This window comes from Sphaeramia orbicularis, chromosome 22 (genome assembly GCF_902148855.1).
Source record: "Sphaeramia orbicularis chromosome 22, fSphaOr1.1, whole genome shotgun sequence".
Classification (NCBI taxonomy): domain Eukaryota; kingdom Metazoa; phylum Chordata; class Actinopteri; order Kurtiformes; family Apogonidae; genus Sphaeramia; species Sphaeramia orbicularis.
The window spans coordinates 48164076-48183371 of NC_043978.1; positions in this window are offsets into that span (position 1 = coordinate 48164076).

Sequence of the window (19296 nt, forward strand, 5' to 3'; positions counted from 1 at the left end):
CCATCAGGCGGTCTTTAATGATGTTTGCATGTTTGTTTAAATGCCACCCACCCTTCCTGATGTTTTCCCAGCATCCTGCATTAATGACACCAGTGGATCAGTGGTACAGGAACAAAAGTATGACCTCAGTCTGGCCCTTCCATGTTCACATTATCCAGACCTGTTGATCCGAACTAAGGGGCACCTCTAAATTTAGGACAGTTCTAAGATTTCAGTTTTAAATTAACAATCAGGGGACTTTTGACATGACGTTTAAGATGTGAAATTATTGTTGTTGTTTTTTTTTGTTTGTTTTTTTTAATATCCACATTTAAAACCAAAAACAACTAAGAAAATCAAATTGGAAAAGGATGGAATGAAGTTCATCTTATATACTCCCTCCCCCTCGCCACATCTTTGTCTACTGACCACAAAGTCCCATGTCAGCTCCAAACTGTATTTTACACCAATTATTCACATGTATTGATGATTGTGGATTAACAGGTATTAAACAGTTTAGATCAGTAGATGCTTTTGATCAACGGTGGGGTTTGGGTTAGAGTTAACCCAGTGTTTTTCAACCTTGGGGTCGAGACCCCAAATGGGGTCGCCAGGAATTCAAATGGGGTCGCCTGATATTTAATTGATAAAAAAAAAAAAAAAAAAAAAAAAACTTGACAGAGACAATCCCAATCCGTAAAATACATGACCAACTGTGAAGCTGAAACCCAAACACTGTGGTTCTGTTTATCTGTCAAATGTTCATTGTGGTCGGTTTCAGATGCTGCAGCTCTTTCATAATTCATAGTTTGAGTTCTTGTTTGTTCAGTATTAATTGTCCTCCTTGTAAATCCAAGCTGGACTGACTGTACATATCCTGACCAAGGAAAATAAAATTCTCACTTTGTGCAGGAATCTACACCTAGCTTTTCTGCCTTTGTCCATAATAATATACATTGAATAAACTAAATGTAAAATCTAAAATTAATGTTTATTTACAACATAGTATAGCAAACTATTACATGATCAAAAACAAATAAATTGTAGCAAAAATAATGTCTCCGTTTTGAATGTCTGGGTCACCAGAAATTTGTGATGTTAAAATGGGGTCACGAGCCAAAAAGATTGGGAACCACTGACTTAACCCTTTATAGTTCACTCATAGGAATACTCTGAAATTCAAAATTTCAGTCTTAGTGTTATTGGAGGACGTTAGAAGACTTACTTAAAATTACTTTTGTGAATTTTTTCTAAATTTTTTTCATGTCGAAAATCAAGGTCAATTAAGTTACCGTATTTTGTTCGTTGCCCTATATGACACATTTTTTTTAAAAAGTCCAATAAATAATAATTAAATAAATAAATAAAAATAAATAAACAAACTAGAAGCACTCGGAGAGCGCAGACCTCCGCCAAGGCTGATCAGTGGCCCCCCCGTGGGCCCCCCCACCCCCGATCACCACCAAAATTTAATCACTTCTTCCTTATCCCATTTCCAACAAACCCTGAAAATTTCATCCAAATCTCAAAAAATCTCAAATCTTCAACACTGGAGTTTATCCCCAGATGAACCCTTTATAATTCACTCATAGAAATACTCTGAAATTCTAAATTCCAACCTTAGTGTGTTATTGGAGGACAGAGTAAGACTTTTTTACTTTTGTGAAAATGTTCAACATTTTTTATTATCATGTGGAAAATCAAGGTCAGTGAAGTTACCATATTTAGTTCCTTGCCCCTATGTGGCAAAAAAAAAAAAAAAAAAATCCAAGAAGTATAGTATATTTAAAACGTACAATGAAAACACATGTAATTTTAAAGGAACATGTATTTTAACATTAGACCAACATCAGTGCTGATCCAGACCCCTGTCCACATCCACATGATCCCTTTGAACATCATTCCTTACATTAGTACCATTACTTCATGGTACCTAACAAGCAGGACCACTCACTGTTCATGCAGAGGTGGACCTTACAGACCCTGTAGACACATTTGACCTGAGATTGTTGACTCACTGTCCTCACTGGAACTGTTGCTGTCACTAGTCGCTGTTCCATTGGACGTCTGCCCAAAACTTTACCGATATTTACTAAATATCGGAAAAAAACAGGGGTGCGTAATGTCGTTTTTTCCATTAAATCACAAATGCGATGACTTGTGTATTTATTTTCGAGAGATGACATGAGAAGTCATTCCATAAACATGGCGACGAACGTAATATGGTGTTGATTTACAGTATATTCATTATTATTATATTACACCTCTATCTTGTACTGAATTAAAAATGATTGGGTTTCCTGGTGTGTCGACACATACCGCAACATGTTTCTTCTTTTTCGCTTGTTGTAACGTCTGTCAACATCCGTTTTTTAAATTCATCTGACTCTAGTTGCGAAAAAAGGTCTTTCCATTGCAGTTTTGCGTGACATACCATTTGCCCTATGCCCGAAAAACCACCTCTTGCCAGCGCAAAAACTTTTAATCGAAAAATGAGACTGGTGCTTTAGAAGATGTTTTGTCTAAAGTTTGGTGTGGATTCCCCTAACATTTTGTGGAATGATGGGATATCTTAGAGCTGTTTGTTATTATTATTGTTGTTATTATTATTTTTTGATTTTGAATACAGTGTTCTGTTTGTAAATAAGAAAGAGACAAAATGTCAATAGGAAATCAATTTTATCTTGAAAATCAATATCTTTGAAAAACAACCTGCAATTTTCTCGGTTTTTTGCTCAAAATTCAGTTTTTTCCTGAAAATTACCAAAATTCAAGTGTTTGCATCTCACGAACAAATGAAGATAGAATAAAATTGTTTTTTGTGTTTAAAAGTTGAAGTTCTGTTCTTTCTTTTGATGTATTCATTGTTCACATACTTCTAACACATTTTCAGTCAGCCTTCAAAAATTTGTGAATATGACCAATCAAAACTAAGTTCAGGTGGTCCTGGCTCGAGGAAACTGATAGAAATGGTGATTTTCTGTAGCAGTACATCTGGAAGACAAGCAAACCAGGTTTGTTACTCATTGAAGTCGTTCAGAAAAATTCTGTTTTTTGTTTTTTTTTTCTTTCCTGACTTTCATCACTGGGCAGGACATGACTGTGCTTTTCCACTGAACAGAAGGTGGCTAAGTTGCTACTTAATAAAACCCATGGCATGCAGCATGAAATGAGCTGTCCACAGGGCTGGAAACATACTGCTCACTCTTCACTTGTTCATACAGCAGCATGGGCCCAACAAATAGATCCCAAACTAATTACCATTCTTTGTGTGTTGATCCATCCCAGAATGTTGTGCCTGGCCAAGAGATAACTGCTGGATAGCATTAGCAACCCCATCTGTAACCCTCCTTTTATATTAGCACCAGAGCTATCAGTCCTATTAGCTAAGCCACGCTGTAGCAGCCTGTGAAGTTGCTGCGAATCCGAGCAAGTCATATGTTTGCCCCCAATTTCCGTGATCAGAGTGCAAACACAGGCTCGGACCCAATCACAGGAAAGTGATATAGTGGCAGGTCTTGACACATAAAGCCACTGCTGTCTAAATGAGTTCAGAATTGTGGGTAAATAGCATCCTCCCAGCCAAGCAATGAACCTTAATCACAGAGGTGAAATGCCAGCGTACAGCTATTAACCCCGGCCATCTACAGCGTGGACAGTTTTTCTAGTCTCCCGTTTATTCTTATTTTCAGAGAATGCACAATTGTCCCTTCCGTCAGCCTTCCCAGCCCCATATTTCATTTCTCAGCTTCCATCACTTACGCAAGCTGTCCTTTGTGACAGCTCCCAAATGGTAGAAATATGTGCAGACAAAGCACCATGATTCATTTTGCCTGACAGTCCTCTGGAGAGTTAGCTAAGGAGCATGCTATTCAGAGTGTCAGCCCCACCTACCATCACCAAACTCTAGCGTCCTTCCACTGGAACTCATCTATTGTTTTCTTATGAGAATTACACATAACATCCTGATTCCATGCTCGAATTCTGCCAATTTGTCATTTCCACGGCTCTACAGGGACGTGATATGATAGCTCCGACTCTGATGTCTCAGTTTCAGGAGAGAATAGTGTTTTTCTTTTCCTTTTTTTTTTTATTTTACAGAGGAAAGCATACTCACCAGGGCTCCGAAATCTTTGAATTCAGACAAACTTGTGATTAATTAGGCCCTCGATCCGGTGCTGGCCTTGGACCTCGGGGGAAGACACGCTCTCACCCCCCCACCCCTCCCCCAAAAACAGATTTTTCTACCTAGGTTGGAGACTTGAGTTGATCCCCCGACAGACTTACGTTTGGCCTCAAGGTGCCTGTCCTACATTTCACACAGCGCTGTGTTCTTATATTCTTTGAATTGGACAAGGTGTTGTGCATGTTTTAAGCACTCACACTGCCACACATCCAGAGATAGTGACACTGAGGCATTTCTGATGAGGAGTCTTGCATGGGAAAATGACAAGTTGTCATCGGGTACATCTAAAAGCAAACTAAATTATTGAACTCATCTGTTCAGTTTAAGACTTTTGCCATGGGTAGCCCTGGGCTCATTCCTGTGCTGCATCATGCATCTTCGGGGTAATTTCACTGGCTGACTTCCAGCTCTTGTCATGTCTTGTGTCAAACAGACTGGCATTTCAAATTACACATGGCACTGTCTGCATGAATGTGAATTTACTTGCAAACACCACAGCAGCAGATAATGAGGGCAAGCTTCAAAGCCTGGACTGTGATGTACACTGAAGCAGTTACTCTGTATATTCTCCTGCGCTGATAACGTGTGGAATGAAGCTGTCGCCTCCATATCAAAGTCCCCTTGATCTCAAATCCTGCTGTTCAGACAGACATTTTATCCTAACTCGTAAGATGAAAAAACATAGTTACACACTGCATGTTACACTCTGTGGCTAGGTTGTACTCAGTTTAAATACCAGTTTAATTGTTAAATCTGTCGCACGTTTTAACCCATAAAGACCCAAAACAGCCACTGGCGACCAAAACCAACTTCTGATCTAAACTGGTTAATACCAGTTGAGCCACTCATCCTATCAATACATGTAAATAATTGGTGTAAAATGCAGTTTGTCATCTTTTCATGGTCATCAGATATGACCCATTTGGATGTTCAGAGGCTCCGTAGTTACCGTGGAAACACCATCATCTTCTACAACGTTGATTCATCAGTAAAACCCATGGAGGTGGATCAATGACAGTGGATGGACATACTTGGATTATGTTCAGTTAATGATATATTTTACTGAAAAAGAAACTTTTTCTACAGTTTTCTCTGTTTTGATATAATAACCTTTGAATAGACTCTGAGATTTTATGAGCATCTACATGGTCAGTATCGGAATAGTATGGTAGTTCGTATAGGAAAATACATGATTTAAACTGAAATAACCCAAACTAAAGAAGATAATATTACAGTAAATGGTGATAAATCTTTTAAAAAAGGTTAAATATGGAGAAATATTATTTGAAGTCAAGGAAAAATCCGTATTATCATGCAAGATTTCAAAAAAATATTCCAAGGCACACTGTAGAATTTGTGTAAAAATAAAACGCCTTTATTTCTACATGGCAAACATTTAACCCTGTGAAGTCTGAACCATTAAATCATTAACAGAAAATTCCAGTTCTTTGAAACTGGAGCCTTTATTGGTCCTTCTGAACAGTCTTTTTTTTTTTTTTTTCCCAAATATCACTTTACATGTATGAGTTTCAATTTTGTATCATATTTGATACATCGGGTCTCAGTGCTCAAATATTATTTTTGAACAATCAAAAACATAATTTAACACAAGCATGTCTAACAAATTGGTAATTCCTTTTCAAAATTGTCAAAGTTCTTCCTCCTTCCTCATTAATGACAGTCTTGTAGTGTCACTGGAAAAGCCTCTGGTGAATGAATTCCTCCCCCTGGTGGATTATCTGTGTATTGGAGGTATCTAATTGTATACATCAGGTTTTTCAAGAAAAAAAAATATCCCACTGATCATGTAGAGGGCTTCAAAACTCATGTATCAAATATGATACGTTTGGAGTTATAGGGTTAAAAGGTTAAAGGAATTTTTTATTTCTTTTTTTTTGTGATTATTTAGTTTTTTAAGGCTCATGGCCATTATGGCAATTAACTTGTGTACTGCCGTATTGGACCTTTTTTTACTTGTGTTGGGAAGGGGAGTGGCTCCATTGTGTGTTGTCCTGTATTGTGTAATTTTATTGGTGTGGCATCTGGGGGTGCTGTTTCTGTGTATGTGTTTTTGCGTATGTGCTTATATATTTATGACCCCTGCTGCACACCGAATTTCCTTTCCTAAGGATAAATAAAGTTGAAAGTTTCACACAATCACTTTAATGAATTGAGGGAGGGAAGTGTGAGGGGGAAGAAAGAGACAAGAAAGAGAAGAAAAAATAATAAAAATAAATTAAAAAAAAATAAAAGAATTTTAAAAATGAGAATAAAAATTAATAATATAAAATAAAATAATAATAATTTAAAAAAATCACACTTCTAAAGTTAGATCTTACTATTAGTGCCACATGTTCAAATGCAATACACTTTAAAATCTAGTTTAATTCCTGTTTTCATGCTAATTCCTTATCAGTCCCACATAACTAAATACCCCTCATGAAATATCACTTTAAAAAAAGGACAAAGATCTACATCTCCATTGAGGCCTGGATGTTTTGTTGCTTCAGTTCTATAATCCAGAACGTCTCCTGTTGGAATAGTCTGTTTACACTGTCACCTCCTCTCATGTCCTTTTCTACAACTTCCAGAATGACGGTTATGGAGAAATATTAATTTGGGAACTGCCACAGAAGTACCACTGGATCTTTACGGGTTAAACATGATGATGAAACAAAAAAAAATATTACTAATGGGCTGCGGGCAACATTGCATGGAAATACTTTCAATTTCTCTGTACATTTTACAGGCTGCCTGCTTTATTCTTTTGGCTGTGAAGCGTGTGTTCATCATCATTAAATCACCATCATACGATAGTGAAGAGGCATTAGGTGTTAAATTAGGGGGAGACTGACACAATTCTGGACAATTTTATCCCACACAAATGTATTCTGTGTGTCCATTCATTTGCGCATATGAGAAGTGATGGACGTAGACACAGATGATTAAAGCCTGTCTGTTTCCTCACCTCTGCTCACCTACTCAACCAGTCATTTGGAAAATAAAGGGAACAGTGGGATGGAGACCTCGGAATCAGAAGCTGAGTGTGTTGATGTGATCGGATTTTCTATTGTATTTTTTAATAAAACTACTCATTAAGAATCTACTGTGTGGTGAATAAAACAAGACTGTAGTTCGACTCTGGATGATGGAGCTGATTCGTGACCGGTATGAGTTTTGAAAACACACGACTGTGGTTCATTACACACAGTAGACACTCAAGCGTTCAAGATTCAAGACGTTTATTGTTATATGCACACACACTGAGCAATGAAATTCTTACTTTGCGAGTTTCCTTCACACAGCTAACATGAACAATTAAATCAGTGGTTCCCAACCTTTTTTTTTTTGCTTGTGACCCCATTTTAACATCACAAATTTCCAGCATTCAAAACGTAGACTTTTTTTTTTTCTAAAATTAATTTGTTTTTGATCATGTAATAGTTTGCTATAATATGTTGCAAATAAACATTAATTTTAGACGACATTTAGTCTATATAATGTATATTATTCTGGACAGAGGCAGTAAATCCAGGTGTAGATTACTGCACAAAGGGAGAATTTGATTTTCCTTGGTCAGGATATGTACAGTCAGTCCAGCTTGGATTTACAAGGCTGACAATTAATACTGAACAAACAAGAACTCAAACTATGAATTATGAAAGCTGCAGCATCTGAAACTGACCACAATGAACATTTGACAGATAAACAGAACCACAGTGCTGCAGTTTCAGACTCACAGTTTGTCATGTCTTTTATGGATTGGGATTGTCTCTGTCAAGTTTTTTTTTTTTTTTTTTTTAAATCAATAACACTGGTCTACAAGGAAAATGCTTCCAGAATTAAGTAATGAAATTTTACCACAGAGAATCACTGATAAAGAAAAATCAAGTCAAAAATGCTGGTTGGCTGAACTTTCCAAGATACAGCCTTGGGTCAAAATGTGAAATTCAAGAATTAACGAGAGAAATGGGTTGACTCAAAGGAATATTTGTCTCAGAGCTACAAGATCTACTTCAAAGCATTGTCTGCACATTAGAATCATCACTTTACAGGTTCTATTAGTGGAAGATTTATAAAACTATTATATAAATGTACATAAACCAATATACAGGGTGGGGAAGTAAAATTTACAATGAACATTTAGTTTTTTTCTCAGCCACTACGTCAATTGTTTTGAAACCAACATATATTGATGTCATAATCATACCTAACACTATTATCCATACCTTTTCAGAAACTTTTGCCCATATGAGTAATCAGGAAAGCAAACGTCAAAGAGTGTGTGATTTGCTGAATGCACTCGTCACACCAAAGGAGATTTCAAAATAGTTGGAGTGTCCATAAGACTGTTTATAATGGAAAGAAGAGAATGACTATGAGCAAAACTATTACGAGAAAGTCTGGAAGATACTATTAAAGAAGAATGGGAGAGTTGTCACCCGAATATTTGAGGAACACTTGCGCAAGTTTCAGGAAGCGTGTGAAGGCAGTTATTGAGAAAGAAGAGGACACATAGAATAAAAACACTTTCTATTATGTAAATTTTCTTGTGGCAAATAAATTCTCATGACTTTCAATAAACTAATTGGTCATACACTGTCTTTCAATCCCTGCCTCAAAATTGTAAATTTTGCTTCCCCCACCCTGTATATGTGTAATAACCCTTTATCATATACCTTGAAAACATCAGCAAACCGGCACTTTTGTCATTTATTTTCCAATTCATCTTATTAAAATAACATTTAGCACATTTAATCTCTGAAGCAAATCATTTCTAAAAAATTGTAGACCAGTGTTACTAGAAATTTCAGGCGACCCCATTTGAATTCCTGGTGACCCTATTTGGGGTCCTGACCCCAAAGTTGAAAACGCTGAATTAAACTAAACTATAATGAAACAAACCCCGCCCCTCGCACTTATTGTAACTTATTTTGGCATCGATCCAACTGATGTCATCATGTCTATGTTGTGTTGATGTCAGCATATCAATTGCCTTTATATGTGCCAAGTCTGAAGTAATTGAAACAAAATTGATGTTTTTATAGACGTGACATTTTTGCCATTATAAGTAAATGGGAAGAAAAAATTTTAAAGTTTATAAAAAATTTTTAACTTTGACCCACTTTTCCCAAATGTTATGGCATCTATTCTGGGTCACTGGCAATCTATAAACCCAATTTGGTATGAATTCCACCAATAGTTTGCTGCTACAGACATGTGAAATTTCACCCAAAAAAATCATTATCATTGTTTTTTTTTCATGCCTAAAGAGGAATTAAAACACTCAGGAAAAAAATCTTGGCTAAGGTTTTCATAATTCGTGCATCAAAGGGTTAATACTGCCCATTGGTTTATAATGGCACATATTTCAAAGTGCTATAACTTGAAAACAGTTGAAGATTATTGATATAATTACTATTGGCAATAGATAGGAATTCACATATGGGCTTTCATTTGGTGCCATGACCTTTGACCTTGAATGACTTTGAAAGGTCACACAAATGTCAATTGTCTTAAACCCTTTCATGTATGAATTATGAGAGCCTTAATCAAGATTTCTTTTCCTGAGTGTTTTTATTCCTCAAGGCATTAATAAAACAATGCGATTGAAATTGTTTTTATGAACCCGTTTTCATGGACTTGCAAAAATGTTCACTCAGCTGGACACCATGCATTTAATTTTTGAAGCAAAGAAACGTATTTACTGATAAACTGTGTGAAAACTATGAAATGAAAACATTTTTAATGCAGCTAATCTGATGTTTTGTCACATTTTAACATATACTAATACTAGACATTACTCACTTCATGGAGATAGTATGCAAAAAAAAAAAAAAAAAAACCCACAAAAACCTCTTAATTACACTTTAATAACAATAACAAGCAACTGATTTACACTCAAAACATGTTAGTGCAGATCAGGTTTATCAAGAACAGTAAAGTTACAGTGACAGTATGAATTGCAGTGTATGGGATGGTGCATGCACTGCAAAAATCTAAATCTTACCAAGTGTATTTTTCTCATTTCTCGTCAAAATATTTCATCACACTTAAAATAAGACATAATCACCTAAAGAAGAACATTTTTTTTTTAATTCAAGCAAAAAAAAATCTGCCAATGGAACAAGTGAAAATTATCTTGGTAAGATTACTTGAAATAAAATTTTGCAGATCTGTTGTTTATAAATCAGTTCTTATATCTCACTGAAAAGTTCCTCTTTAGGTAATTCTGTCTTATTTCAAGTGTGATGAGATATTTGGAGTAGAAATGAGAAAAAACACTTGGTCGGAGTTAGATTTTTGTAGTGTGAGCATCCACTGTGTTGGCTGATATGGAACGAAAACAAAAATCCACGAATATACAAGAGAACAGCTGTCCACTGTAGTGACCACTATGCATGAAAGGGTTAAATATGCCGTTGGACTGCAGGACCCTTGATCCTATTTTTTACCTATGGGATTTTTTGGCAAATGGTCAAGACCTGTCTAATTACAGTAAAAAAAAAAAAAAAAAACTGAACTAATGGGGCCATCACAATAAGTTTAACCCAGTTCAATCAATGTCCACTGTTCCTGATCCTCCCCTGCATCAGGTCAGCTTTCTCTTGGTTTCAGACGCTCTCCTTGGAACATGTTCTGAAACTGGTGGGAAATGTCAGGAGTGTAAAAGGTTGCCAACAATCACGGAAGCTCAGCCCGGGCGTCTCGAAGTGCCACCCTCGTGAAGCGTCCAGCTGTTAATGGTCGGTGTGGAGGAAGTAATGAAAAGGTCAGTATGGAATTAGAAAAAGTAGGGATCACCTTAGAGGATATGTATTTGAAGGTCATGTGGGGTACAGCTGGACAGTGTGAACTAACTTTAAAAGAGGGAACAATCGCAAGAGAGAGCCAGATACTGACATGAGTATGCATCTGCAGGTAATGTCATCTTAACCCATAAAGATCCAAAACTTCCAACACTGACCAAAAGCATCTACTGATCTAAACTGTTTAATATCTGTTGATCCACTAATTCTATTAATAGATGTAAATAATTGGTGTAAAATATAGTTTGTCATCTTCTCATGGTCATCAGATATGACCCATTTGGATGTTCAGAGGCTCCGTAGTTACCATGGAAACACCGTCATCTTCTATAACATTGATTCACCAGTAAAACCCATGGAGTTGGATCAATGAATGAAATCACAGCAAATGGAATAAAGTTTGACCAATGAAATGAAAATAAAAAAGCATTTGAGTTGATGTAGTAAAGCATTATGTGAGCCAATCATTCAAGAATTTCCATTAAACTCTACTTATATTTTGCAAATGTTAACCCTGAAAGACTATGAACTATTTTTGTGGCACTTTCCTTTTTTTTTTCCTTTACATTTCACTTTCCTTTTGTGATTTATCAGCATTTGCTATGATATTATCTCCATTTACTGACCATGTAGATGTTCAGAATAGCTCAGTGTTAATTCAGATGTTATTATATCAGAAAATTAGGGGGAAAAAATGACTATTTTAGCAACACCTATCATTTACTGAATGTAAAAACAAACACTGTCATTAGTCAAACATGAGTTTTATTAGTGACTACAGAGCCTCTGAAATCCACATAAGACACATTTGATGGGAAATTACATTTTACCTCAATTATTTACATGTATTGATAGGATTAGTGGTTCTGAAGTTATTAAATATTTTATGTCAGTAGATGCTTTTGGTCTCCAGTGACTGTTTCAGTCTATTAGAGTTACACTGTTTTGCTAAAACGCCAACAAGAACTTACATAAACTGCCCTGTCACACTTTAACCCTTTATAAGAGACTCACTGAAATACTCTGAAATTCCAAATTTCAACCTTAGTGTGTTACTGGACATCATCATCTACCTCCTCGTCGGTTGGCGTGACAACAGTCTCCCTCCTCTTGCCATAAAACATCAGAGCAGCACTTGATAAAACAACTCTTATAAGCTCATAAACTGACAAAAATCACTCATATTCACTATTTACAGCTTCAAAATGTCCATAACATCTCTCTGAATCACTGTATAATGTTGTAAAAACCAAAATGCTTCTTGACCTCACTGAGGCACAGGACTGGCCCCATATTTAATGTTTGCGGAAATGACAAAAAATAGTCACTTGGCTGATAAAGAGTTAACCCATGAAGACCCAGTGCTAATTTTGTGGTAGTTCCCAAATGAATTTTTCTACATTTCTTAACTAATTTATTACAAAATTAAATAAATAAAATTAAATAAATAAATAAATAATTCATTCTCTGTATTTTGCCTTTTTTGGTGTAAATCATGTATTTTCCTACATTTAAGTCACAGATCATGTAGATGAATAAGAAAAGTCAGAGTAAATTCAAAGTTGATTATCAAAACAGAGAAAAATGAAGAAAAAGTTACTTTTTCAGCAAAGATATTGTTAACTGAATGTAAAACCCTGTCCATCCACTGTCATCGATCCAACTCCATGGATTTTACTGGTGAATCAATGTTGTAGAAGACGACAGTGTTTCCACGGTAACTACGGAGCCTGTGAACGTTCAAATGGGTCATATCTGATGACCATGAAAAGATGACAAACTGTATTTTACACCAATTATTTACATGTATTGATAGGATTAGTGGATCAACAGGTATTAAACAGTTTAGATGAATAGATGCTTTTGGTTGCCAGTGGCTGTTTGGGTTTTTAGGGGTTAAGTGAACTCTGGACAGTGGTATCTATGAACGTTAGTAAGATTCAGATATTCAAAGCATTTATTGTCATGTGTCATCAGTAAAGAAACAGGTTTCCGATGAAATGAAAATCTTACTTTGCCGTCCACACTAAATGCCAAGAGAATTTAACATGTATAAAATACAGTTTAAGAAAATTGAAACAAATAAAACAAAGTAGCATTTAAGGATGTAATTCAAAGAGAATGAGCATCAAACTATAAAACTACATAAAAATATAAACTACTATTACTAAGTAATATATTTACATACATGTGCCATGTATGAGTAATTGTGAAAACTGTCAGAGATAGATGGATTGATGATAATAATATAATAATAATATATAATAATAATAATAATAATAATAATCCTACTATAATGCACATTTCTGTGTTCTGTGTTCAGTGTGTTTGTCTGGCGCGTGTTTGTCTGACACGTGTGTGTCTGATCAATGTCCCGATGTTGCAGCACAGGAGGGTGTACAGGTACAATGCCGCTGTTGCACCAAGGGAGGGCGCTATTGTACAATGGCACCACAGGTACAATGCTGCTAGTAATAATGATAATAATAATAATAATAATAATATATAATAATAATATAATAATAATAACAACAACACACACTGGTCAACAACAAATTTATTTTTTAAGTTTTTGAGCTGATTTAGGATAATTTGGTGTGCTGAATCCAAAAATCACATTAATTTTGCTCAATCAGGTCAACTTTCTGAACTATGCTACATATTGGCTTTTAACATTTTTGCTTACATTTATGGGCATTTTCACATCATATGATACAAAATTCTTTCATATTTCTTGTAATAAACGAGTTCTGAAGATTTTACTTTTGCCAATTTATGATTGTTTTTTTTTTTAATATTACAGGTGAATGAAATGGCTTCGACTAGAAGATCTTGCAAAAATAAGCCTGACGTATTCAGCCAAAAAACCTGACCTGATTGAGAAAAATTTTTTGGATTTAGCGGTGCAAAATGGTCCTAATTCAGTTGAAAAAACCTAGACAACTTGCAAAAAACATTTTTTTGTAACCCAGTGTAATAAATGTGAAATTATTTCTAATAAAATGGCAACTGTTGCAGGAGTTGGTCAGTTCATCATGTAACAGGAGCTTATTCTGATGCTGACACTTTGTATGATGTTCAGTCTCATTACTCTCTGTACCGAGGTCTGAAACATCTTCACCATGGAACCTTTTTCATTATACAGTAAATAGGAACATTTTTACGCTTGTACATGGTGTGCTGTAACGCTGTGTATATGCATTCAATGTGGCCAAGTAACTCAGCGTGACTTGTGAAAATGAATCTTCTGTGTAGACTGTAGAGAACGCAGTTATTAGTTTCCATTGCTGAACTTAATAAAACTTTCTGTTTTTAAAATGGATCCGCGCTTAAACTCAAAGGACCCTTCATTTTTTTTAAAACCAGAGATTAGATGGATTTGTTCGTGCTATTTACATTTGGACTTCAAATACTGACAGATTATGTTTCTTAAACCGAACATCTTGTAATTTTAATGTTTGGCAAATCAGATGGTGATATTTGCTGCTGATCTTTGTTTGAAAAACACCAATGGGAATTATTCGAAAGGTAATTTGTGTAAATGTCTAGCGGTACAGTTTCTATTCATAGGACTATGTGAGCGCTTGTCTGGGTTTGGAACAAGTGGTGAATAAAAACAAGGTCAGATAAGACACAGTGGACTGAGGTACAGTAGGTAAACTCCTAATGAACTCGGTGCTTAATGCAGATCTGTACTATGTGATTAGAGCATTAACGGAGATGCAGCAGGCTTAGCTGTGAAGAGGTAACGTGAAGGTGAACCACAGATAAAGAAGGGAAAGGGGAGGGGGATGCAACAGGGGGAAAAAAAAAAAAAAAAAAGCATGAGATGTAAGAAGAGAAGAGCAGCATGTAGAGGAGAAGGAGGAATCAGAAGGAGTGACTTTTAGACCAAGGCCAAAAGGAGACCGCAGAAGTTCAGACGCTAAATTACCATGTGTTTGATTCGTATAGAGCGCCTCTAGAGAAAACCGCTATAGTTCAAACGCGAGTGAAAACACAAGCTCGTCAAACAACAGATTAGGGGAAAAACAAAACTTTCAAGCCGAGCCCGTGGCCCCCAGAGGTAATCAGGTCTGAAGCTGCTGAAATATTTACTATAGGTTTTATTCACGCAAAACACAACATTCGATTCGCATAAATATCAACCGATCATACATTGATATGACATTTGTGTATAAATTCTACACTTAACAAGTTGTTTTTTTCTCGTACTTTTTCCAGCAAAACATGTGAATGTGCACTCCCCAGTCCCTGTGCTTTATAAATCATTCTTGACTTTGCAATTGTATGTAAGATCATGATGTAAAATAACACATCAGCAGCCCAATTATGCAACTATTGTTTTGTAAGTGCAAATTTACAAGATATTTTATTATAAAAATAAAAAGGAAGAAAAACCCTAAGTATTGATGGCTTAGACCTCATCTGCGCTGATTTAAGTACTGCACTCAATCAGATTTAATTTAACATTGTCATTTCAGTTTTGTTTTAAATCAGAGCCCTAATAATCTGTCCAGGAAAACTTATTTTCATTGATGACTTTGTGTCTGAAATGCTTACGTCATTAACCCATAGAGACCCAAACAGCCACTTGGGACCAAAATTATCTACTGATAAAAATATTTAAGAACTTCCGAAAGACTAAGGCCCAATCCCAATTTACCCCTTGGCCCCTCCCCCTCCATTTTGCGCATTTGAGTGAAGGGGTGTCCCGATTCTCGATGAATCGCAGGGGAAAGGCTGTTTGGTCCCCCAAACAGAGATTTTTCAGGACTGCACACTGTAAGCCCGGACTTTGTATTTACTAAAATGATTTAATTATAATGTACTTAAATGATTTAAGTTTTATTACATTACTATAAAATGTTAAGTATATTCTACTAATTTGTAGACATAGTCGAAAGTACGAAAAAGTTTAAGTTGAATGGAATTAAATCACTAAGTTTTAGTCATAACAACACCACTTATCTCCGCATTGCATTGTGGGTATTGGGCATGTTGTTGAAAATGTGTTCTTTTTCTGTGCAGGGGTTTCAGCAGGGTTGTGGTGTTAGTGTTAATTTGGACTTAATGTGTGTATGGCAGTGTTATGGCCTTTTTGTGTTTGTTTTTTGTAGAGCTGCACCATGAGTGAGAGCCATAGGAAGAACTATGGCTTTACTGTTCATCTAGAACAGATTTTTTTTTAAATGAAATCTTTATGCCTCACCAAACTAAAGCACTTCCTGTTCTAGTAATTACACTGAGTTTATCTCCTGCTTAACTTCCATACACGCTGCAATATATTAAGTTGAATAATTCATAAAGCAATTTGTATCGCAAAGATTTTAATTTAAGTCAACTCAGAATGAGGCCAATGCACTGATGTATTAAGTTAGTAATTATCTGAAGCAATTGACATTGCAACAAATTTGAAGTTAAATTAACTTAGCATTAAGTGTGTTGTACTTAAAATAGCATTTCCATTCAAATCAAGCATTTAAGTTTAAACACTCAAGTTTTCATTACTCGTTACTTAATTTTTTAAGGTAACCGGTTTACTCAAATTTTTTAAATAAACTCAACTTATCCGGTATTACAGTGCATTACAAACGGAGCAGTATGAGAAACTTCTGTGACGGCACAACACTCGGCGTGGACCCAAATGCACAAGACTCTCAAGGGTCAGTGGTAAAAAGGATTTATTTTAACAAATATACAAAAAGGCAAAAATGGACAAACAGAGGGAGGAAGCACAACGTGCCCATTAATAAACTAAAAAAACCTAATGAACAAAAGGAGAAACACAACATGCTCTATACTAAACTAAAAACCTGATATACAAAACACATGGATCAAGATTCAAGATACTTAACTCTTTCAGTGCCATGGGCCGATTAAATCGGCTTTACGAATACAACCTTTAAAGTGCCACGGGCCGATCAGATCGGCTTTGGAGAACACGCCATATTTGTGTACAAACAAACCATCCACCCCCATTTCTTTCTCACATTTCGATGACGTTCTTTCAAATCTTCTTGCAAATTACGATCAATAATGAATCGGCTGCGTCCGGTGCGTTTTGAATCTAAGTAGCAATCGGTCGGATGTTACCGAGCGGTTTTTGACCAAGGAAGAGCTCGCGTTTCATTTTCTGCTTGGGAAATTTTATGAATGAATTTATGAATGAAATCATATGCAAATTAGATGGCCATTTTGTAGTAATATCGTAAACACAGCGATCTGTCAAAACAGTCCCATCTGCTAGAAAATGAGTTCTGATGACGATTCAGACTTCGATTATAAAAACGACGCGAAATACTGAAAAACGACCAAATTCTGTGGCACTTTTAAGGCTTATTAGCCCCTTAACTGTCTGGCACCGAAAGAGTTAACAAAAGGAGTTCTTCTCTTGGGCACTGACAACAGACAGAGGGAGAGAGGAGAATATACAGGGGAAGGAGGAATCCCATTCAGGTGTGGGTAATCACAGGAGGAACATCAGGTGCAAACAATTTGGGAATTAGGGAAGACAATGACTAGACAGACAGTGAAGACAAAAACAGGAAGATGACCACCACCACCAAAATAAAACAGGAAGAGACAAAACAAAAACCCTAAACTAAATCAACACAAACAACGACGCATGACAATTTCCCATAATTCTGTTCAAATCATCGGCAACATGGAGGTAAACACAGCAAAAAAGTGCAGTAGTGTGACAAAAGAAACACACAAATGTACGCGCTTTCTTCGTAAAGTGATCGTCTGTTTAAATATCTGTTTCACTCTTGTCTTATTTATTTATTTATTTATTTATTTATTTTTACCCTCTCTGGGGTTCAACTGTCTGTCTGCTGTGTACTATTGTTAGTCCTATGTTTTACATTTTCCTTGTCACGCCTGCTTTGCCAAAAAAAAGTTTAAAAATATGTTTGAAAAAAAAAGTCTGTTTCAATTTGTTATAGATCACATTTCTGCGGTTTATAGTTGATAGCTGCAAAAAGATGACCAAAGCCCATGGAACAGAGACGGTTACAGCTGCTGACGGCATGGGGAATTATATCGCAAACAAAGTTGTCGCATCTGTTTATAGCGGCATCGATGACTGCTGATGACGTAACAGGTCTGGAAGGGTTGTCCCATTTCATAGGGGAGTGTTTCAACCCCTACCCCTTGCAACGGGTGTCAAATGCAAGGGCCAAGGGGGAGGGCTAAAGGGAAGGGCTAAGGGGTGAATTGAGATTGGGCCTAATCTTATCAATACATGTAAATATTTGGTGTAAAATACTTTGTTTTTGTTTTTTTTTTTCAATCAAAATTGCTGAAGAGAGTTGGGGGTACTTGGGTAAAAAGTAGATTTCAGGGACGACTCCACTGTAAAAAGTTTGAGAACCACTTCACTAATCCTATCAATACATGTAAATAATTGGTATAAAATACAGTTTGTCATCTTTTCATGGTCATCAGATATGACCCATTTGGAAGTTCAGAGGCTCCATAGTTACCGTGGAAACACCGTCATCTACAATACTGATTCACCAGTAAAACCCATGGAGTTGGATCAATGACAGTGGATGGACACACTGGGTTTTACATTCACTTATTGATATCGTTGCAGTAAAAGTCTCATTTTCTTCAGTTTACTCTGTTAATGACATAACAACCCACAGTTTTTAACCTGAGCTTTAATAAACATGGACATAATCAGTAAATTAAATGAAATTGAAAAAATGCAAATTACAGAGGACAATATTATAATAAATGGAGATAAATCACTTAAAAAAGGTTAAATAGAGAGAAAAAATCATTTGGGAACAGACACAAAAGTAGCACTGAGTCAAAACAGGCAAAAGCATAATTTGTTCACATGGACTTAAATATTGTTGCTTCAGTGATGAAAGTGAAGAGATGTTCATGCATTTGCATCTGTTCGGTGGTTCTGCTGCCGACAGCAGCAGACGTAGTGGACTGAGTGTGTCTCAGTGGAAGGTTCCTGCCCTCACTTCCAGCAGAGTGACTTGTGAATGGCTGTTTGGGTCCACTCCAGAATGCACTTCAGGGCAGTACTTAAAGTGCACAGAACTCTGCACCTGTTTAATGGTTGCATCATTTGGGAAATGCAGGAATTGTAGAGCTGGTGCAGCAATGCGGTGGAACAGCACTTCATCACACGTGAGATAAAACAGCTCTCCGAGTTACAGTATTACAATAATAATAGTAGTGTACAGTATTATAACAATACTGTCGTACAGAGAGGGATTTTTTTTTCTTTTGAAAGTGAAGTTAGCCAGGAACAAATACTTAAGATTAATCTCACAACCACTTTCTGAATGTTTT